Below are 23,213 nucleotides of genomic sequence, written 5' to 3'. Positions count from 1 at the left end.
ATATATTTGGCTGCTCAAAAATTGGAAGCTTATTTACAATTGTTGGATCTTCTTGTTTGATAGTCCCCTTTATTATGAGATAGTAGATATAGTACTCTTCTTCCTTTCTTATTACAGTTTTTAGTTTAAAATCTAGGTTACCTGATACAAGGATGGCTATTCCAGCTTTATTTTGACATGCATTAGCATAATAAGTGGCTCTCCATCCCCTCCCTTTCAATCATCAGGTGTCTATAGGTCTAAAATGAGTTTTTTTGTAGTCAGCATATAGGTGGGTCTTTTTAATTTAATTTAATTTAATTTAATTTTCTGTGGTCCATAATTTATTGTTTATGCAACACACCCAGTGTGCCATGCAATACATGCCCTCCTTAATACCCATCACCAGGTTTGGTGAACCTGTATCAGACAACCTAGATTTTAAACTAAAAACTGTAATAAGAGAGGAAGAAGAGTACTATATCTACTATCTCATAATCAACAGGACTATCAAACAAGAAGATCCAACAATTATAAATATTTAAGCTGCCAATTTTTGAGCAACCAAATATATAAAACAATTAGTAACAACCATAAAGTAACTCACTGATAATATTGCAATAATAGTAGGAGACTTTAATATCTAACTTATATCAACCCACAGATCATCCAAGAGAAAAACTGACTGGATGGACTAAACAGATGTGTTAAGAACATTTAATCCTACAGCAGCAGAATACACATTTTTTTTCAAATGTACATGGAACATTCTCCAGAACAGAACACATACTGAGTCCATAGTCTCTCATGGTTTGTCTCCCCTTCTGATTTCCCCCAAGTCACTTCTCCTCTCCATCTCTCAGTGTCTTCCGTGTTCTTCCTTACGTTCCATAAGTAAGTGAAACCATATGAAAATTGACTCTCTCTGCTTGGTTTATTTCACTCAGCATAATCTTGTCCAGTCCCGTCCATGTTGATACAAAAGTTGGGTATTTATCCTTTCTGATGTAGGCATAATACTCCATGGTATATATGGACCATATCTTCTTTATCCAGTCATTTGTTGAAGGGCATCTTGGTTCTTTCCACAATGTGGAGACTCCTTAAGAAGTTAAAAATAGAGCTACATTATGACCCTGCAATTGCACTACTGGGTATTTACTCCAAAGATACAGATGTAGTGAAAAGAAGGGCCATATGTACCACAGTACAGCAATTGGTCTTTTCTAAAAATTCTGACACCCTATGTATTTGATTTGAATACTTAATCTATTTACATTCAGAATAATTACTGATAGATGGGAATTTTATACCATTTTATTGCTTTTTGGGCAATTATTTCTGAAGGTTTTCTCTGTTCATTTCTAGCCATTTTCCCATTCAATGAGTCCTCATTAATATTTCTTACAGGGTGTTTTAATGGTCACAAACTCCTTTAAATTTTGTTTGTGTGGGAAACTCTTCATCTCTCCTATTCTGAATGATAGCTTTGCTTGTATTCTTGGCTGCAGAGTTTTCTCTTTTAGCATATTGAGTATATCATGCCACTTTCTTCTGTCTTGCCACATTTCTATGCAGAGATGTGATACTAAACTTATTTGTCTTCCCTTGAATGTAGGGACTTCTTTTGTCTTACTGCTTATTTGATTTTTTCTTTATCTCTATGTTTTGCAAATTCAACTAGAATGTCCTGGTGTTGGCCTGCATTTCTTGATTTTGGTGGGAGCTTTATGTAGTACCTGGATGTGGAAGTCCCCAGATTAGGGAGTTTTCAGCTATAATTGCCTCAAATAAATTTCCTGCCGCCTTTTTCTCTCTTCCACCTCTGGGACTTCCTTGATACAAATGTTATTGCACTTCCTGGAGTCCCTGAGTTTCCTAAGTCGACTTTCCTGATCCAAGATTTTTCTTTCCCTCTTTGATCTTCTTCATCATTTTCCATAATTCTCTCTTATTATTTTTAAGACAGGATATATATATATATAATGTATTATTAGCCCCAGGGGTAAGGGTCTGTGAATCGCCAGGTTTACATACTTAACAGCACGCATCACAGCACATACCCACCCAAATGTCCACAACCCCACCACCCTCTCCGTATCCCCCTACCCCTGGCAGCCCTCAGTTTGTTTTGTGAGATTAAGAGTCTCTAATGGTTTGTCTCCCTCCTGATTCCATCTTGTTTCTTTTATTCTTTTCCTACCCCCAAACCCCCCAAGTTGCATCTCTACTTCCTCATATCAGGGAGATCATATGAGAGTTATCTTTCTCTGATTGACTTATTCCGCTAAGCATAATACCCTCTAGTTCCGTCCACATCGTTGCAAATGGCAAGATTTCATTTTTTGGATGGTGGCATAGTATTCCATTATATTTATATATCACATCTTCTTTATCCATTCGTCTATTGATGGACATCTAGGTTCTTTCCATAGTTTGGCTCTTGTGGACATTGCTAATATAAACATTCAGGTGCACATGCCCCTTCGGATCACTACATTTGTATCTTTAGGGTAAATACCCAGTAATGCAATTGCTCGGTCATAAGGTAACTCCATTTTCAACTTTCTGAGGAACCTCCATGCTTTTTTGCAGAGTGGTTGCACCAGCTTGCATTCTCACCAACAGTGTAAGAAGGTTCCCCTTTCCTCACATCCTAGCCAGCATCTGTCTTTTCCTGACTTGTGATTTCTAGCTAGTCCAACTGGTGTGAAGTGGTATCTCACTGTGGTTTTGTTTTGTATTTCCCTGATGCTGAGTGATGTGGAGCACTTTTTCATGTGTCTGTTGGCCATCTGGAAGTCTTCTTTGCAGAAATGTCTGTTCATGTCCTCTTCCCATTCCTTAATTGGATTATTTGTTCTTTGGGTGTTGAGTTTGGTAAGTTCTTTATAGATTTTGGATACTAGCCCTTTATCTGATATGTCGTTTGCAAATATCTTCTCCCATTCTGTCAGTTGTCTTTTGGTTTTGTTAAGTTTCCTTTGCTGTGCAAAAGCTTTTGATCTTGATGAAGTCCCAATAGTTCATTTTTGCCCTTGCTTCCCTTGCCTTTGCTGATGTTTCTAAGAAGAAGTTGCTGTGGCTGAGGTCGAAGAGGTTGCTGCCTGAGTTCTCCTCAAGGATTTTGATGGATTCCTTTCTCACATTGAAGTCCTTCATCCATTTGGAGTCTATTATTTTGTGTGGTATAAGGAAATGGCAAGGAAATGGTTGAAGAGATTGTCTTTTTTCCTTTGGACATTCTTTCCTGGTAGGAAGCCATCTGGCCCTGGGCTACTGTTTTTGGGGAGATTTTTGATGACCTCTTCAATCTCCTTACTGGTTATGTGTCTGTTTAGGTTTTCTATTTCTATCTGGTTCAGTTGTAGTAGTTTATATGTCTCTAGAAATGCATCTATTTCTTCCAGATTATCAAATTTCCTGGTGTATAGTTGCTCATAATGTGTTCTTATAATTGTTTTTATTTCTTTGGTGTTGGTTGTGATCTCTCCTCTTCCATTCATGATTTTATTAATTTGGGTCCTTTCTCTTTTCTTTTTGATAAGACTGGCCAAGAGTTTATCAATCTTATTAATTCTTTCAAAGAACCATCTCCTAGTTTTGTTTATTTGTTCTACTGTTTTTTTTTTTTGCTTGTTTGTTTCATTTTGTTTTGTTTTGTTTTTGGTTTCTATTTCATTGATTTCTGCTCTGATCTTTATTGTTTCTCTTCTCCTTCATTGTTTAAGCTTTCTTTGTTGTTCTTTTTCCAGCTCCTTTAAGTGTAGGGCTAGGTTGTGTATTTGAGACCTTTCTTGATTCTTGAGAAAGACTTGTATTGCTGTATATTTTCCCCTCAGGACTGCCTTTGCTGTGTCCCACAGATTTTGAACTGTTGTGTTTTCATGAATTTTTTCAATTCTTCTTTAATTTCCTGGTTGACCCATTCATTCTTTAGAAGGATGCTGTTTAATCTCCATGTATTTGGGTTCTTTCCAAATTTCCTCTTGTGATCGCGTTCTAGGTTAGAGAATTGTGGTCTGAAAAGATGCAGGGAATGATCCCAATCTTTTGATACTGGTTGAGACCTGACTTATGACCCAGGATGTGATCTGTTCTGGAGAATGTTCCATGCGCACTGGAGAAGAATATATATTCTGTTGTTTTGGGATGGAATTTTCTGAATATAGCTGTGATGTCCATCTGGTCCAGTGTGTCATTTAAGGACTTTATTTTCTCTTTGATCTTTTGCTTGGATGATCTGTCCATTTCATTGAGGGGCTTGTTAATGTCCCCTTTTATTATTTTATTATTTTCAATGTGTTTATTTGATTTTGTTATTAATTGGTTCATATAGTTGGCTGCTCCCATGTTAGGGCATAGATATTTAAAATTGTTAGATCTACATGTACAGACCCGTTAAGTTTGATATAGTTTCCTTCCTCATCTCTCTCTTTTTTTAAAATTTCTTTTCAGTGTAACAGTATTCACTGTTTTTGCACCACACCCATTGCTCTATGCAATACATGCCTACCTTAATGCCCCTCATCTGGCTCCGCCAAGCTCCCACCCCCTGCCCCTTCAAAACCCTCAGATAGTTTTACAGAGTCCATGGTTTCTCATGGTTTACCTCCCCTTCCAATTTCCCTCATCTCCCTTCTCCTCTCCGTCTCCCCATGTCCTCCATGTTATTTGTTATGCTCCACAAATAAGTGAAACCATATGATAATTGACTCTCTCTGCTTGACTTACTTCACTCAACATAATCTCTTCCAGTCCCGTCCATGTTGCTACAAAAGTTGGGTATTCATCCTTTCTGATGGAGGCATAATACTCCATAGTGTACATGGACCCCATCTTCCTTATCCATTCGTCCATTGAAGGGTATCTTGGTTCTTTCCACAGGTTGGTGACCGTGGCCATTGCTGCTATAAACATTGGGGTACAGATAGCCCTTCTTTTCACTACATCTGTATCTTTGGGGTAAATACCCAGGAGTGCAATGGCAGGGTCATAGGGAAGTCCTATTTTAAATTTATTGAGGAATCTCCACACTGTTCTCCAAAGAGGCTGCACCAACTTGCATTCCCACCAACAGTGTAAGAGGGTTCCCCTTTCTCCACATTCTCTCCAACACATGTTGTTTTCTGTCTTGCTAATTTTGGCCATTCTAACTGGTGTAAGGTGATATCTCAATGTGGTTTTAATTTGAATCTCCCTGATGGCTAGTGATGATGTACATTTTTTCATGTGTCTGATAACCATTTGTATGTCTTCATTGGAGAAGTGTCTGTTCATGTCTTCTAACCATTTTTAACATGACTATCTATTTTGTGTGTGTTGAGTTTGAGAATTTCTTTATACATCCTGGATATCAACCTTTTGTCTGTACTGTCATTTGCAAATATCTTTTCCCATTCCGTGGGTTGCCTCTTTATTTTGTTGAGTGTTTCTTTGCTGTGCAGAAGGTTTTGATCTTGATGAAGTCCCAAAAGTTCATTTTCACTTGTTTCCTTTGCCTTTGGAGACATATCTTGAAAGGCATTGCTGTGGCTGATATCAAAGAGGTTATTGCCTATGTTCTCTAGATTCTGATGGATTCTTGTCTTACGTTGAGGCCTTTTATCCATTTTGAGTTTATCTTTGTGTTACTAAGGAAATGTTGAAAAACAAAATAAAACTGGTGGCATCACGTTACCTGATTTCAAGCTTTACTACAAAGCTGTGATCACCAAGACAGCATGGTACTGGCATCAAAACAGACACATAGACCATTGGAACAGAGTAGAGAGCCCAGATATGGGCCCTCAACTCTATGGTCAAATAATCTTCCACAAAACAGGAAAAAAATATACAGTGGAAAAAAGACAGTATCTTCAATAAATGGTGCTGGGAAAATTGGACAGCTATATGTAGAAGAATGAAACTCAACCATTTTCTTTCCTCATCTCTTATTATAGTCTTTGGCTTAAAATCTAATTGATCTATGTATTGCCACTTCAGCTTTCTTTTGATGTCAGTTAGCATGGTAAATTGTTTTCAACTCCCTCACTTTAAATCTGGAGGTGTCTTTGGGTCTAAAATGAGTTTCTTGTTGACAGCATATTGATGGGTTTTGTTTTGTTTTGTTTTGTTTTGTTTTTGATCTGTTTTATCCATTCTGTTACCCTGTGTCTTTTGGTTGGGGGCATTTAGCCCATTTACATTCAGGGTAACTACTGAGAGATATGAATTTAGTACTATTGTATTGCCTATATAGTGACTACTACTGTATATTGTCTCTTTCTTTCTGATCTACTACTTTTAGGCTCTCTCTTTGCTTAGAGGACCCCTTTCAATATTTCCTGTGGAGCTGGTTTGGTGCTTACAAATTCTTTTAATTTTTGTTTTTCCTGGAAGCTTTTTATCTCTCCTATTTTCAGTGATAGCCTAGGTGGGTATAGTATTTTTGGCTGCATGTTTTTCTCGCTTAATGTTCTGAATATATCATGCCAGTTATTTCTGGCCTGCCAGGTATCTGTGGATAAGTCTGCTACCAATCTAATATGTTTACTATTGTATGTTACAGATTTCTTGTCCTGGACTGCTTTCAGGATTTTGTCTTTGTCACTAAGACTTGTAAATTTTACTATTAGATGTTGGGGTGTGGACCTATTCTTATTGATTTTGAGGGGGGTTCTCTGTGCCTCCTGGATTTTGATGTTTTTTCCCTTTGCTATTTTAGGGAAATTCTCTACAGTAATTCGCTCCAATATACCTTCTGCTTCCCCCTCTCTTTCTTCTTCTGGAATCCCACTTATTCTAATATTGTTTCACTTTATGGTATCACTTATCTCTCAAATTCTCCCCTCATGGTCCAGTAGTTGTTTGTCTCTCTTTTGCTCAGCTTCTTTATTCTCTGTCATTTGGTCTTCTATATCACTAATTCTCTCTTCTGCCTCATTCATCCTAGCAGTAGGAGCCTCCATTTTTTATTGCACCTCATTAATAGCTTTTTTAATTTCAGCTTAATTAGATTTTAGTTCTTTTATTTCTCCAGGCAGGGTTTTTTTTTTTAATATCTTCCATGCCTTTTGTGAACAAAGCTAGCACCTTGAGAATCGTCATTCGGAACTCTAGATCTGATATATGATCAATGTTCGTATTGATTATGTCCCTAGCCCTCGGCATTGCCTCTTGTTCTTTTTTTTGTCATGAGTTTTTCTGCCTTTTTCACTACCTCCCAATCTCCAGCCCAGAAGAGCCAAGAGCTTGGGGCCCCACTTCTTGGTGTGCCCTCAGAGAAACGTGCTCAATCACTCCATTCTCCCTGGCTCTGGGCTGCACTCCCAGCTCACCCAGATTGTGACCAAGCATCTCTGTCTTCTTGCACACAGCCCTGTTTGGAGTCTCCAACCCTGCAGATCCCTGCGCTCTTCCAGGGAGCTCTCCCCAGATCTTGTGGAGTCCCTGCTCATAGAGCAGTGGTCTGTGCCACGGATCACAATTTAAGGTAACCCTGAGTTGAGAACTCACTCCTGAGCTCCGTCTCTGTAGCTGGGTTCCCCGCTCTAATACCTGTGAGCTCTGTGACACTCAGACACCCCAGATCCTTCTATGACCCCACAGGACCTGAGACCATGCTGTCCCCGCATGGGTTTCACCTTGGCTTAGCCACTGGAGCAATGTCCTTCAGTGGAGGAGACTTTTAAAAGTTCTGAAATTGTGTTCCTTTGCTCTGCCACTTGCTGGGAACCAGCCCCTTCTCTCGAGGTCTATCTTCCTGTCACTTTGGATTCACTTCTCTGTCGGTCCTACCTTTCAGAAAGTGGTCAATTTTCTGTTTCTAGAATTGCTGCTCTTCTCTTCAATCTCTTTTTAGATTTGTAGGTGTTTGGAATAGTATGATAAGCTATCTAGCTTATCTCCTGCTACCTGAGGTCTTCTCAGCCTGCTACTTCTCTACCATCTTCGAAAGGATATCCACAATTCTCCTGTCTATATCATTTATTCATTTCCCTGTTTCTTGCATCTTTGTGGTCATTGATTCAATCACTTTCAAATCTCAATTATTGCATTTTCCTTTTGGCGTGATGGTTTTAAGGTCTTTTATCTCCACAGGACTTTCTGGTGTCTTCTGTGCTTTTCTCAAGCTCAGTGTCCTTATGATTGATGCTTCAAAACCTGGATCAGGCATATTCTTTATATCTGTTTTGATTAGATACATGGCTTTTGTTGTTGTTGTTGTTGTTGTTTCTTTTGTGATGTCTTCCTTTGTCTTGGCATTTTGCCTAGGTCTCTGTCTTCTGCATGTTAGGAAAACCTGCTCTATTTCTTGGTCCTGAGAGTAATGGCTTTACCAAAAATGTGTCATATAATGACCAGAGCCTGGAACTTCAGGGATTGTTTGTGATGTGTGATGTGGACACTCTAATTATGTGTTATTGCTGCTCTATCCCTCTTATCAATATTGTATAGAATTTCTCCTTGCCTGCAACAGCTGATTGGTCCTTGGCCATCGTGTGGTGAGTTTTAACCTGGAACGTTCTGGTCTGCTTCTAAAAAGAGACCTGATGTTGTTTCCATCAAGATAAAGCTTTCCAGAGCTTTATGGTGAGTAGACGTGGTGTATGAGGGGTTTTGTGCAGGTCTTCTTGTGAAGGACCCTGCTGCTCTGGTTTTTAGGCACACTGGCCCAAGAAAGCAGAGTGCTGGGTTTCAGGGCTTTGTGTAAAAAATTTATGCAGCTACTGTTGGCACTGTGCTGTTTACTGAAGTTAATTTATCCTGAGGGGTGTGGGAAAGAAATGGCACCAGGCAGCTCCTTTGTCCCTGGAGAGGGGACTTTGTCCTACCTGCTGTAGGGAAGTTCTCCCAGAAGAGCTAAAAATTTCCCTCAGGCATACAAGGTGTTTTTCAGATCTGTGCTTGCATACTGTCTCCAAGCTGCTTGCCTGCCTGGAGAAGCCCAGTGCACTTTGGGCTTTACCCCAGCCAGGATGACTGAGTTTTAAAACTCCAAACTGGGCACCTGGGTGGCTCAGTGGGTTAAGCCTTTGCCTTTGGCTCAGGTTATGGTCTCAGTGTCCTGGTATCAAGCCCCACATCAGGCTCTCTGCTCAGCAGGGAGCCTGCTTCCCGGTCTCTCTCTGCCTGCCTTTCTGCCTACTTGTGATCTCTGTCTGTCAAATAAATTAATAAAATCTTTTTAAAAATCCAAACTATACAAACTGCTATGGTAGGGGCCTCACTGGTCTTCTGAGGGAGGGTCTTGATGCTCTGGGATTGATGAAGTTTTGACCCAGAAAGGCACCAGAGCTCGGGAGTGTGGAGTTGGAACAAAGCACATTAAGTGGCCCGTATCTGGGTTAGCTGCCCTCAGTAGAAGTCTTTGCACCTATGTTGAGGAGAGGAGGAGGAAAATGTCACCAACCACCTCCTTTGTTCCCAGAGGTGCAATACCACTTCTCTCAGGTGGCATCAGCGCTTAAGAAGGGAAAACGTCTCTACCTGTGTGTCTCAGGAGATCCTCAGATGGGGCTGTCTGTCCCCTGGGTTACCTGCCTGCCTTCTTTAAAGAAGCAGGACAGTGTCCTTAGGGCTCTGTACCAGCCACCTCACGGACTTCTAATTTCCAGTCTTTGAGTCCTCTGGTTGAAAAAAATACTTCACAAAAATCAGCCTCTCTCCTTTTCTCAGTCAATTGCTTTGGGGAAATAGTTTCCTTGTGTGATCCCCAGTGCACTTCTCTCTCCATGACCGAGATCCTTCTTCTCAACAGTATGTGATCCATTTCTCCCATGAATCATTTCTCTGAACATCTTATCTTCCACAGTGTGGCCTCCTCTCTCCTTTTAGTTATTCAGTTTGTTCTGTTGGTCGTCAGGTTGATTTCTCAGGTATTCAGAATAATTTCATTTTTATCTAGCTGTTTTTGAGACAATGCAAGGTAAGCCTGAGGTCCTCCTGTTACTCTGCCATCTTAGCTCTCTTCTCCTATTCTTTTTAAAAATTATCCTGGTTTTTTTTTTTAGTTTTTTTTTTCATTTTCATATTCATTTTAGAATGTACTGGTGGATTTCTATAAATATTTAAATTAGGGTTTTGGTTGGGATTGTGTTATATCTATAAATAATTTTAGAGAGTTTGCATCTTGGCAACATTGAAGTTTCTAATCTATGAAAACAGTCTCCATTTAATTTTGTTTCCTTTGATTTTGTTTATCAGTGTTTTATAATTTTCAGTATACAAACCTTGTACATATATTGTTAGATATGTAACTAAGCATTTCATGAACTTTGGTGCTATTATATATGGTGCCATTTTGTTGGTTTCTAATTTTCCAATGTTTCGTTGCTAGTATATGGAAATATTAAAATATATTTGAATTTTGTGTATTGTCCTTGTATTCTATGACCTGAATAAAGTTATTTATTTGTTCTAATGCTATTTTTGCATTTTTTTTAATTTTCTAAGCTATCTGAAGATAAAGGATTTGGTGGTGTTGTTTTAGGATTTTACGTATTTGAGAGAGAGAGAGCAGTGGGGGTGATGGGAAGGGAGAGGGAGAGGAACAAGCAGACTCTGCACTGAGCACAAAGCGTGAAATAAGGCTCCATCTCACAACCCTGAGATTATGACCTGAGCCAAAATCAAGAGTTGGATGCTCAACTGACTGAGCCACACTGGTATCCCAGAAGATAAAGTTTTATTTCTTTCTTTCCAATCTATATGCTTGTATTTTTCTTGTCTGATTGGATGTTTTAGTATCTTCCATATAATATAGGATAAAAGTGGTGTGTACAAACATTATGAGCTTGTTCCCAACATTAAGTATAACTGGCAAGCGATAAGCGGCACATGTTTAAAGTATACAGCCAATAAGTATTTTACATATACATATACCTGGAAATCCATCACCACTATTAAATTTCAAGGACACAGAAGACAAAACAAAGCCTTGCCTGAGACTTGTTGATTCAACTGGTAAAGATAGGGTAATTTAGATTCAGACAGTTGTTTTCTTATATGTATAGTGAAAAGAAGAGTAGCCAAATATGCTAGCTCTCCATGGTCTTTTTTCATTTGCTAATAAGAATGATAGCAAAATAAAAGGTGAAAGATGAGTATAATGAAAGTTGTGGTATATCCCATTGCTAAAGAGCCAATCCCAGACTGCAACTAATCTGTTTTATACTTTGCAACCCTATTCTGAGGCAAGTGGAACAAATCCTTGCACTTCATTGGAACACAGGAAGTGAGGGGAAACTCTCATGAAAGCCTCCCAGGAAAGGTACAGAAGCTTCTGGTAAGGCACTGGACCATCTTCTTACAGGCCTTTCATCTTCTTATGTTCCAGGAGGATCAAAATGCATTTTTTAAAGACACAGAATAATGTGGTTCAAGCCTGTACTGGTATGGTTTACATGGATATGCAAGGTTGGTGTTATGACTGAGCTGTTATCTTATCATGTATATGCCCATGAAACCATTATCATTGTCAAGATAGTGAATGTATCCTCTTTTCAAAAGTGTCCTTATGCTCATTTGTAATCCTTGCTTATACCCAACTATGTGTGATATTTGCCCCATCCCCAAGAAACCTTCCATTTGATTTTGGTTACTATAGATAAGTTCACATTTTCTAAAGTTTCAACAAACTTTTCTAACAAAATCTCATAGAGTGTAGCCTTTGTGGTTTGGATTCTTTCATTTTGCATAATGCATTTGAAATTAATCCATGCCATAGATTTTAATGGTAGGTCTTTCCTTTTTATTACTGAGCAGTAATCTAGTGTATGGATATATTATAATTTGCATATTTACTCACTTATTGAGTGGAATTTAGGTTGCTTCCAGTTTTTGGCCATCACAAATGTGAATATTAATGTACAAGCCCTTATATAAACATATATTTCTCCTGGATATATCTCCAGAAGTGAGATCATGGATTTTATTGTAACTGTATGTTTAGCTTTTTAAGAACTTGTCAAACTGTTTTCCATAGTTGTTGTACCATTTTACATTTCCACCAGTAGTGTGTAAGAGTTCTAGTTCCTTTGAAATCTCACCAGAACTTGATATAATCAGTCTTTTAAATTTTAGCCAATTTATAGGTGTGTAGTGGTATTTTATTGTGGGATGTATGTACGTATTATGTTCAGTTTATTATTGTGGTTTTAATTTGCATTTTCCTAAAGACTAATGATGTTAAATATCTTTCTACATGTTTCTCTGGACTGAATGTTTTTTAATCTCCACAAATTCATATTGTGAAGCCTGTTCCCCAGTGTGATTATGCATGTGGCTTTAGAGAGGTAGTTCTGTTATGAGAATGGAGCCTTCATGGTAGTATCAGAAGACACAGGAGAAAGCCTCTCTCTTTCTTTTTCTCTCTCTCTCTTCTTTCTTTCTGTTGGCCATGTGAGTACACAGTGAGAAGGTAGCTATCAATAAGCTATCAATAAGACCCATGATGACATGGGTCCTCACCAGACAACAAATGTTTTTTTTTTTTCCTCTCTCTCTCTTTTTTTAAATTTATTTTTTATTTTTTTTAGCATAACAGTATTCATTATTTTTGCACCACACCCAGTGCTCCATGCAATCCATGCCCTCTATAATATCCACCACCTGGTACCCCAACCTCCCAACCCCCCACCACTTAAAACCCCTCAGATTGTTTTTCAGAGTCCATAGTCTCTCATGGCACTCTCATGGTTCACCTCCCCTTCCAATTTCCCCCAACTCCCTTCTCCTCTCTAACTCCCCATGTCCTCCATGCTATTTGTTATGCTTCACAATAAGTGAAACCATATGATAATTGACTCTCTCTGCTTGACTTATTTCATTCAGCATAATCTCTTCCAGTCCCGTCCATGTTGCTACAAAAGTTGGGTATTCATCCTTTCTGATGGAGGCATAATACTCCATAGTGTATATGGACCCCATCTTCCTTATCCATTCATTCGTTGAAGGGCATCTTGGTTCTTTCCACAGTTTGGTGACCGTGGCCATTGCTGCTATAAACATTAGGGTACAGATGGCCCATCTTTTCACTACATCTGTATCTTTGGGGTAAATATCTAGGAGTGCAATTGCAGGGTCATAGGGAAGTCCTATTTTAAATTTCTTGAGGAATCTCCACACTGTTCTCCAAAGAGGCTGCACCAACTTGCATTCCCACCAACAGTGTAAGAGGGTTCCCCTTTCTCCACATCCTCTCCAACACATGTTGTTTTCTGTCTTGCTAATTTTGGCTATTCTAACTGGTGTAAGGTGATATCTCAATGTGGTTTTAATTTGAATCTCCCTGATGGCTAGTGATGATGAACATTTTTTCATGTGTCTGATAGCCATTTGTATGTCTTCATTGGAGAAGTCTCTGTTCATATCTTCTGTCCATTTTTTGATATGATTTTCTGTTTTTTGTGTGTTGAGTTTGAGGACAACAAATGTTTTGACGCCTTTGTCTTGGAACTTCCCAATCTCCATATCTCTGAGAAATAAATTTATGCTGTTTAAGTCCCTCAGTTCATGGTATGTTTGTTATAGTAGCCCAGACTCTTTAAGACAGAAATTGATACTGAGAAGTGAGGTGCTCCTCTACAAATTCCTGAAATTGTGGAAGCAGATTCAGAACTAAATAATTGGTAGAAACTGGGAAAGTTTTGACCTGCATACTAGAAAAGGCCAATATTGTCATGAAAGGTATGTTAAAGGCAATTCTGATAAGAACTCAGGAAGAAAACTGGAGAGAAAACTTTCATCTTCTTAGAGAACACATAAATAATCATGTACAGAATATTGGTAAAACATAGATGGTAAAGGCCATTCTGATGAGTTATTAGAGGGAAATGAAAAACATCTTATTGGATAATGGAGAAAAGGCAATTCTTGTTTTAAAGTGACGAAGAATCTGGCTACGTTTTGTTAATGGTCTAGTGTTTTGTGGAAGGTAGAATTTGCAAGTGATGAAATTGAGTATTTGGCTAAGTAGATTTCTAAGCAGTATTGAAGATGTGGCTTGGTTTCTGACTGCTTAGAGATAAATGTAAAAATATGAAATGAAGAAGGAATTGTTAAGTCAAAAGGAACAAGAACTTGAAGATTTGGAAAATTCTCAGCCTGCCCATATTACAAAAAAAATTAAGAAATCTTGTTATGAATAAAACATCAAGGATGAGGCTGGCATACCATTTGATAAGGAGATTAATATGGGTAAAAAACAGTGACATAATCTGCTACCCTGATTTATGCAAGAACTCTGGTATTTTGAACTGAAAGTGTGAAAGGCAGAATGAAATGAAGGAAGGTTGTTGGACTTCTGAGACTGCAGTACCGGACTATAGAATTATTTGGCTGTTAATGTGCACTCTTCACAAATGGCCTTGAAGGTGATTTAGAGGTCATCAGCGCCACTCTCTTGCTTTTAACTGGCCAGTTTCCAACCAAAGCCAGGGTGTGATAGTCCCATCTGGTAGACTCTTGGGGGGCATGACTCCCACCTGGCAGACTTTGGGTCATGACCCCTGCTGGTATGGGCAGGGCCACCACTGAGAGTCATGGTATTGGTGGTGACCATGAGGGTGATAGTGCCACCCTAGTGGGCCTAGAAGGTAAAGAATTGAGCCAAAGAAAAATATTCTCATGCTTTAAGATTTAGGGGGTTTTGTCTTGCTAGATTTTGGGTTTGGAATATGTTACCTCTTCATTCTGTCCAGTATCTCTTTTTGGATGGGAATGTCTATCCTATGCCTGTCACACCACTGTATTTTGTAACACATAACTTGTTTGATTCCAAACATTCACAGCTTCAGAGGGCTTTTGCTTTAGGGTGCATTATACATCAAGCCTTATCTGTATCTCCTTTAGATGACAGTTAGTACTTTAGACTTTAGGGTTTGGGCTAGAACAAGGCTTTTAAGATTGTTTAGATAGAATGAAACATTTTGTATGTGAGAAGGACATGAATGTTGGAGAGCTGTTGTGAAATGCTGTGGACTGTATGACTATGATCCCTCAAAATGTGTATGTTAAAGCCCTAATTTCCAATGTGAAGGTATTTGAAGGTAAGGCCTTTATCCTGAAATTAGGTTTATGAAAATAGAGTCTTCACAAATGAAACTAGTGCCCTGATAAGAAAAGATGTGACAGAGATGATCTCTCTCTGCCGTCAATGTGAAGATACAGCTGGAGAGCCAAGAATCAGGCGCTCCAAAGACATAGGATCTGCTGGCACCTTGACAGTGAACTTCCCATTATCCAGGACTGTGAGAAATAATTGTTGTTTAAGCAACCTACTACTCCATGCTATTTTTGTTAATAGTAGCCTGAAATGAATAAAATACATGCTTACTTGTCTTACTAGCTCCTTTTTGGTGAAGTGCCTATTCAAATCTTTAGTCCATTTTAAAAACTAGATCATTTTTTTCCTAATTGTTGTGTTCTGTGCGTTCTTTATATAATTCTTTATAGAATTCCTTTATCAGATGCAGTCTTTGAAAATATTTTCTCTAGGTCTATTGCTTGTTTTTTGAAGTGCAGAAGTTTTTAATTTTGATGAAATTTAATCTCAACTTTTTTATGGATTGTACTTTTTGTGTTATATCTAAGAAGGACTCCATCCTTGACCAAATTTTATTCTGGCTCCTCTGAGCCCTGTTCTGAACTAAGCTTCATTTTTATCATAACAAGCCCAGTTTTAGTAAGATTTCTTCTGTATTAGTTTGCTAGAGTGGACATATCTAAGTACCACAATTTTAGCAGAACACAAAGTCATTTTCTCATAGTCTTGGAGGCTAGAAGTCTGAGATCAAGATATTGGTATGATTGTTTTTTTTTTTTCTGGTCTATTTCCTTGTCTTATATACAGCCATATTCATCCTGTGTCTTCAAATGACCTTCACTCTGTGTATATCTGTGTCTTAATTTTCTCTAATTATAAGTGATGAAGTTCTAGAACCTAGGTGAGGTTCGGTGGACTGAGGTCCAGAGCCGATGACCAAGAATGAATTCTTGAGACATCTTTGGTGCAAAATGGTGGTTTATTAAAGCATGGGGACAGGACCCATGGGCAGGAAGAGCTGCTGCCCAGGGTTGTGAGAGATGGCAGGTTATGTACCTTGTGGTTGGGGGAAGGTGAGGGAAAGGGAGGTTTCAGTGGAACATTCATATGCTAAAGAGGGCCTACAAGGTGCTGGGATACCTGAGGCCTTGCTGCTTGATGTTGCCTTTTGGCAAGCCATTCACATTTCTGCTATCAAGAGTCTTTGTTAGTGACATTTGGGTTCAGAAGAAATTTAACTTTATTTAGGGCTGAGGAACTGAGCTATTTGCCTCTGGAAATTGTGCTATTGATAAGGTAACTTCTTTGTTTGTAGATCTCTAGGACATTTGTAAACCAAGGGAGACTGTCTTGCAGGATTGTGATCTCTGCAAGTTAACTATTTGTTTCTTGCTTATGGCAGTCAGGGGTGCCTGAGGAATGTCACACATATTACCAAGGGGAGGGGTGTGGGTGGAGACAGGGTGCAAGGTGCCAGCTTTTGCTTCGTCCTCAGCCAGCCTCCTGCTCCCTCATCATAAGGACACTGATCATACTGGATTAAGGCATACTCTATAATGGCATACTGATTATGGCATACCCTATATACCTGTTTTACCTTAATTATCTCTCTACAGACCTTATTTTTCTTTTTAAAGTCACATTCTGAAGCACTGTAGTTTTGGACCTGAAACATGAATTTAGCTCCTAAGGCCTACCAAACCAGTTTATGGAATTACCCCACTCTTGATATCCAACCAAGTTCTTTAATCCCCATGTATATATCTCATCACATTCCTCTTCGTCCTTAATACCTGACCAAATTTCTCTTAGTAATCTTACATCATCTCCATCACTCTGTATGTTGGCTATAAATTTCCTGCTGCCCTGTTGTATTTAGAGTTGAATTTGATCTCTAATAGTGCAGTAATCTTTCCCTTACTACAGTAGTCTTGGATGAAGTCTTTAGCAAGTGTCAGAATAGTTTCTCTGTAACAGTCTGGGACTATAACTGGGATAAAATTGAATTCATCACTGTAACCCTGAATCTTTCACCCAGGACCCTGAATGTACACCTTTGAACACTTTGTCTTTATTCCTGGTTGATAGATTGGAGATCCATTTGTGATTTTGATACAGAGCGAATGCAACAGATGACCATCAAAGCATGGTGATGACAGAATTTGATCCTTAAGATTCTATGTCTATTCCTGAGGTTGGGATAGAGTCCTACACTTCTTTGTTTGAAAGGTGCCATTGGTATAGAACAGGGTAAATTATCATTGAAATTTCATTGGATTGAACTTCAGTTCTTGGTAGAGTTCTCAATTAAATTCCCTTTCTTTGTTGCTGTTACTTTGGCATCACTCTTCCCCATGGAAAAGCCCTACTTTTCTTAACTGCTTCTCAAAAGATGCTTGCTTCTTTTCTGTTTAAAGTGAGCATTATCCTCAAAAAGGTCTTCTTTGCCTTTTCAAGTGGAGATATGCTTTCTGACACTGGGGCAGTAAATCCCAGGCTCTTCATGAGGCTTGTTTATTTTTCCTGACTCGTTGGCTAGGGATTGTTCAAAGCATTTTTTAAAAAATTGTCTCCTTAAGGGAAATTACATATAAATTATCCTTTGTTTCTCAGACAGGATTGTGTATGAAACTGATTTTTTCATACCTGGATCCTTTCTTTCCTTGATTTTGCTTTGCTCTTCCTGTGGATAACATTTAGTCTACTGGGAATCCCCTTCCTCAACTTCATTTGACTACATGCTTAAGGATAATATGGAATTTCAGTGGCCTTTTTAGGAAATTTTAGATCTTCCTAAGTTGCCTCATTTAATATCTCTCACTTTCCATCACCTTCACTCCTTTCTTTTGCCGCCTTCCATATTTACTTAACCTCCCTTGAATCCTTTGATGTGTTTCCATTCAAATTGAGGAACCTCTATAGAAACTTTATCAGATGATTTAGATGTAACCTGCCTGCAGACAAGCTTTTGTGAACAATGGAACTAGATAAACTTAATGACTAGTGTTATAAAGCTAGTCTCTTCATATACACGCATCTCTCTTAGAGCTATTTCTTTTTAAAATTTAAATTTTGTTAGTTAACATATAATGCAATGTTTATTTCTGGAATAGAATTCAGTGTCTCATAACTTATATACATTACCCAATGCTCATAACAATGCCCTCTTTAATACTCATCACACATCTAGCCCATCCTCCACCTACCTCCCTCCATCAGCCCTCAGTTGAATCTCTATCCTTAAGAGTCACTTATGGTGGGGCGCCTGGGTGGCTCAGTGGGTTAAGCTGTTGCCTTCGGCTCAGGTCATGATCTCAGGGTCCTGGGATCAAGCCCCGCATCAGACTCTCTGCTCAGCAGGGAGCCGGCTTACTCCTCTCTCTCTCTGCCTGCCTCTCTGCCTGCTTGTGATCTCTCTCTGTCAAATAAATAAATAAAATCTTTAAAAAAAAAAAGAGTCACTTATGGCTCCTTTCCCTCACTCCTTTTTGTACTTTTCCTCCTTCCCATATGTTCATCATTTTTTCCCCTTAAATTCCACATATCTCATAGAGCTTTCTCTAAAAATCACTTGCACATTTCGATGTGGAATCAATGTTTTCCAACATTTTTATTTATTTTTATTTTTTATTCAAGTATAATTAATATACATTGTTGTATTAGTTTTGGGTGTAAATATAACCCAAGATTTCAATACTTTTTTTGGTAATCTCTTCAATGTATTTCCTTCTTAATCTTTTTCATGTATTATACCCATTTCCCCCACCCTCCTTTTTTCTGACAATGACCAGTTTGTTCTCCATATTTAAGTCTGGTTTTATGCTTGTCTCTTTTTTTCTTTGTATTTTTTATTAAATTCCACACATTAGTGAAATCATATGGTATTTGTTTTTGTCTGACTGACTTATTTCACTATATGCTACTTAAAGCCATTTTATTGTTGCAAATGGCAAGATCTCATTCTTTTTTATGGCTGATTAAATATGTATACCACATCTTCCTATCCTTTGGTCAGTCAGTGGACACTTGGGCTAATTTCCATAATTTGGCTATTCTTGGTAATGCTGTTAAAAATATCAGAGTGGATGTATCCCTTTGAATTAGTATTTTTGTATTCTTTGGATAAATACCTAGGAGGGCAATTGCTGGGTCATAAGGTAGTTCTATTTTTAAACTTTTGAGGAACCTCCGTACTGTTTTCCAGAGTGGCTGCACTTGTTCACATTCCCACCAACAGTTCAAGAGGGTTCTCCTTTCTTTGCATCCTCACCAATATCAGAAGTTTCCTTTGTTGTTAATTTTAGCCATTTGACAGTTGTAAGATAATATCTCATTGTAGTTTTGATTTACATTTCACTGTTGATGAGTGCTGTTGAACATCTTCTCATGTGTCTGTTTATCATCTCCGTGTCTACTTTGGAAAAATATCTATACATATCTTCTCTATTTTTAAATGGAGTATTCATTTTTTGTGTGCTGATTTTTATAAGTTCTTCATATATTTTGGATACTAATCCTTTTTCAGATATACCATTCACAAATATCTTCTCCCATTCCATAGGCTGCCTTTTACTTTTGTTGATTGTATTCTTTCTGTGAAGAAGCTTTTGATTTTAAAGAATTCCCAGTAGTTTAGTACTACATTTTTTTCCCTTGCCTCAGGAGACTTATGTAGAAAAATGTTGCTTTGCCTAATGTCATAGAAATTACTGCCTGGGTTCTCTTTTAGTTTTTTTTTTTTTTTAATGGCTTTCTGAAACACATTTAATCCATTTGAAATTTATTTTTTATGTACAATGAAAAAAAATTGGTGCAGTTTCACTCTTTTGCATGTAGCTGTCCAGTTTTCACAAAACCATTTGTTGAAGAGTGTGTTTTTCCTAGTCAATATTTTCCCCTGCTTTGTCAAAGATTAATTGACCATAAAATTGTGGTTTAATTCAGGGCTTTCTATCCTGCTTTATTGATCTATGCTTCTGTTTCTGTGCCAGTGCCATGCTATTTTGATTGCTACACTTTTGTCATATAACTTGAAATCTGGAGTTGTGACTCCTACTTTTTTTTTTTTTTTTTTTTTTTTTACTTTTTCAAAATTGCTTTGGCTATTTGGGGTCTTTAGGATCCATATAAATTTTAGGAAGTTCTTTTTTTTTTTTTCCTAGTTCTCTGATAAAAGCTGTTGGCATCTTGATAAAAAATTGCACTAAATATATAGATTGCTTTGCATAATATAGACATTTTAACATTTTTTTCTTCCAGTCTGTGAGCATGAAATATCCTTCCTTTTCATGTGTTGTCCTTATTTTCTTTCATCAGTGTTATATCATTTTCAGAGTAGAAGTCTTTCACCACTTTTAGTGTTATTCCTAAGTATCTTATTATTTGTGATGCACTGTAAATGAAATTATTTTCTTAATGTCACTTTCTGCCGCTTTAGTATTAGTGTCTAGAAATGCAACAGATTTCTGCATATTGATTTTTGTATCCTGTAAAATTATTGGATTAATTTAAAAGATCTACGATTTTTTGGTGGAGTATTTGGGGTTTTCTGTAAATGTACAGTATCATACATCTGGATATAGTGAAAATTTTACTTCTTACCAGTTTGGGTGCCTTTTATTTCTTTGTGTTCTCTAATTTCTGTGACTTAAACTTCCAGTAGTATGTTGAATAAAATTGGTCAGAGTGACCTTGTTGGCTTGTTCCTGAACTGAGGGGGTACATTTTCAATTTTACCCCACTTAGTAGGACATTTGCTGTGGGTTTTTCATATATGTTCCTTATTATGTTGAGGTATGTTTTCTCTAAACCAACTTTTTTTTTGGCATTGACATTCTTATTTTTTTAAATATTTTATTTATTTATTTATTTGTCAGAGAGAGATCACAGGTAGGTAGAGAGGCTGGCAGAAAGAGAGAGAGAGAGAAGCAGGCTCCCTGCCAAGCAGAGAGCCCGATGTGGGACTCGATCCCAGGATCCCGAGATCATGACCTGAGCCGAAGGCAGCAGCTTAACCCACTGAGACACCCAGGCGCCCGCAATTCTTATTTTTCATTTAAATTCAATTAGCCAACATATAGGACATCATTAGTTTCACAAGTAGCGTTCAATAATTCATCAGCTGTGTATAACACCCAGTACACATCACATCCTGTGACCTCCTTAATGCCCATCACTGAGTTACCCCATTACCCCCATACACTGCCCCTTCTGCAGCCCTCAGTTTCTCTCCCAGAATGAAGAATTTTTCATGGTTTGTCTCTCTCTTTGATTTATTCCCATTCAGTTTTCCCTCTCTTCCCCTATGACTTTCTACACTATTTCTTATATTCCACATAGGATTGAAACCATATGATAATTGTCTTCATCTGACTGACTCATTTCACTAAGCATAATACTCTCCAGATCATCCACATCAATGTAAGAGGTAGGCATCCATCCTTTCTGAAGGCTGAGTAATGTTCATTTGTATATATAAACCACATCTTCTTTATCCATTCATCTGTTGAAGGGCATCTCAATTCCTTCCACAGTTTATCTATTGTAGACATTACTGTTTTGAACTTTGAGGTGCATGTGCTTCTTCTTTTCACTGCATCTGTATCTTTGGGGTAAATACTGAGCAATTGCTGAGTCATGGGGTAGCTCTATTTTTAACTTCCTGAGGAACCTCCATATTTTTTTCCAAGGGGCTCTACCAGCTTACATTCCCACCAACAATGTAAAACGTGTTTCCTTTCTAAACATCCTTGACAAGATTTGTTATTTGCTGTCTCATTACTTTTAGCCATTCTGACTGGTCTAAGATGGTATCTCATTGTGGTTTTGATTTATATTTCCCTGATAACAAGTACTGTTGAGCATTTTTTCATATGTCTGTTAGCCATTTGTATGTCCTCTTTGGAGAAATGTCTGTTCATGTCTTCTGCCCATATATATACTAGATAATTTGCTTTTTTGGGTGTGGAGGTTGAGAAGTTCTTGATACATCTTTGTTATAAGCCTTTATCTGATATGTTCTTTGCAAATATCTTCTCCCTTTCCAAAGGTTGTCTCTTAGTATTGTTGACTGTTTCCTTTGCTGTGCAGATGTCTGTTCTCTTGATGAAGTCCCAATTGTTTACTTTTTGCTTTTATTTCCCTTGACTTAATGATGTGTCTTGGAAGAAGTTGCTGTAGCCGAGGTGACAGAGGTTGCTGCCTCTGTTCTCCTCTAGGATTTTGATAGATTTCTGTCTCACCTTTAGGTCTTTCATCCATTTTTAGTTTATCTTTGTGTATGGTGTAATAGAATGGTCTAGTTTCATTCTTCTGCATGTGGTTGTCCAATTTTCTCAACACCATTTATTTGAAGAGACTCTATTTTTTTATATTGGATATTTTTTCATGATCTGTTGAAGCTTAGTTGACCATAGAGTTGAGGGTCCTTTTTTGGGCTCTCTCTTCTGTTCAGTAATCTGTGTGTCTGGTTTTGTGCCAGTACCATGCTGTCTGGATTACAGCTTTGTAACATAGCTTGAAGTCAGGCATTGTGATGTCCCCAGGTTCGATTTTCTTTTTCAATATTCTCCTGGCTATTTGGTTTCTTTTCTGGTTCAATACAAAGTTTAGGTTTGTTTCCTGTAGCTCTGTGAAAAATGTCAGTGGTTTTTTTGATAGAGATTGCATTGAATGTGTAGATTGCTCTGGGAAGAATAGACATTTTAACAATAGTTACTCTCCCAATCCAAGAGTGGAATGGTTTTCTATCTTTTTTTTCTTCTTCAATTTTTTTTTTAATTTTTTATTTTTTATAAACATATATTTTTATCCCCAGGGGTACAGGTCTGTGAATCACCTAGTTTACACACTTCACAGCACTCACCCAAGCACATACCCTCCCCAGTGTCCATAATCCCACCCCCTTCTCCCAAACCCCCTCCCCCCAGCAACCCTCAGTTTGTTTTGTGAGATTAAGAGTCACTTATGGTTTGTCTCCCTCCCAATCCCATCTTGTTTCATTTATTCTTCTCCTACCCACTTAAGCCTCCATGTTGCATCACCACTTCCTCATATCAGGGAGATCATATGATAGTTGTCTTTCTCTGCTTGACTTATTTCGCTAAGCATGATACGCTCTAGTTCCATCCATGTTGTCACAAATGGCAAGATTTCATTTCTTTTGATGGCTACATAGTATTCCATTGTGTATATATACCACATCTTC

The 23,213-nt window shown here is 38.0% G+C and overlaps 1 protein-coding gene across 8 annotated transcripts in view; it reads left to right on the top strand.

Moving 5' to 3' along the window:
• The window catches only part of ZC3H12B (zinc finger CCCH-type containing 12B), a 596,951-nt gene that overhangs the window by 185,413 nt on the left and 388,325 nt on the right, over nt 1-23,213 (top strand). For 2 of the 8 annotated variants that reach the window (XM_082715901.1, XM_082715903.1), the window contains exon 2: nt 11,300-11,379. The exons of the other annotated variants lie outside the window; for them this stretch is intronic. The gene's annotated coding sequence lies outside the window, so the exon portion shown is untranslated. The remainder of the gene's footprint in view (nt 1-11,299; nt 11,380-23,213) is intronic. 8 annotated transcript variants of the gene reach the window in all.

The sequence above is a fragment of the Mustela nivalis genome (genome assembly GCF_964662115.1).
Source record: "Mustela nivalis genome assembly, chromosome: X".
NCBI classification, from domain to species: Eukaryota; Metazoa; Chordata; class Mammalia; order Carnivora; family Mustelidae; genus Mustela; species Mustela nivalis.
Note: the sequence above shows the minus strand (reverse complement) of the source record. Positions and strands in the feature narration are given on the sequence as shown.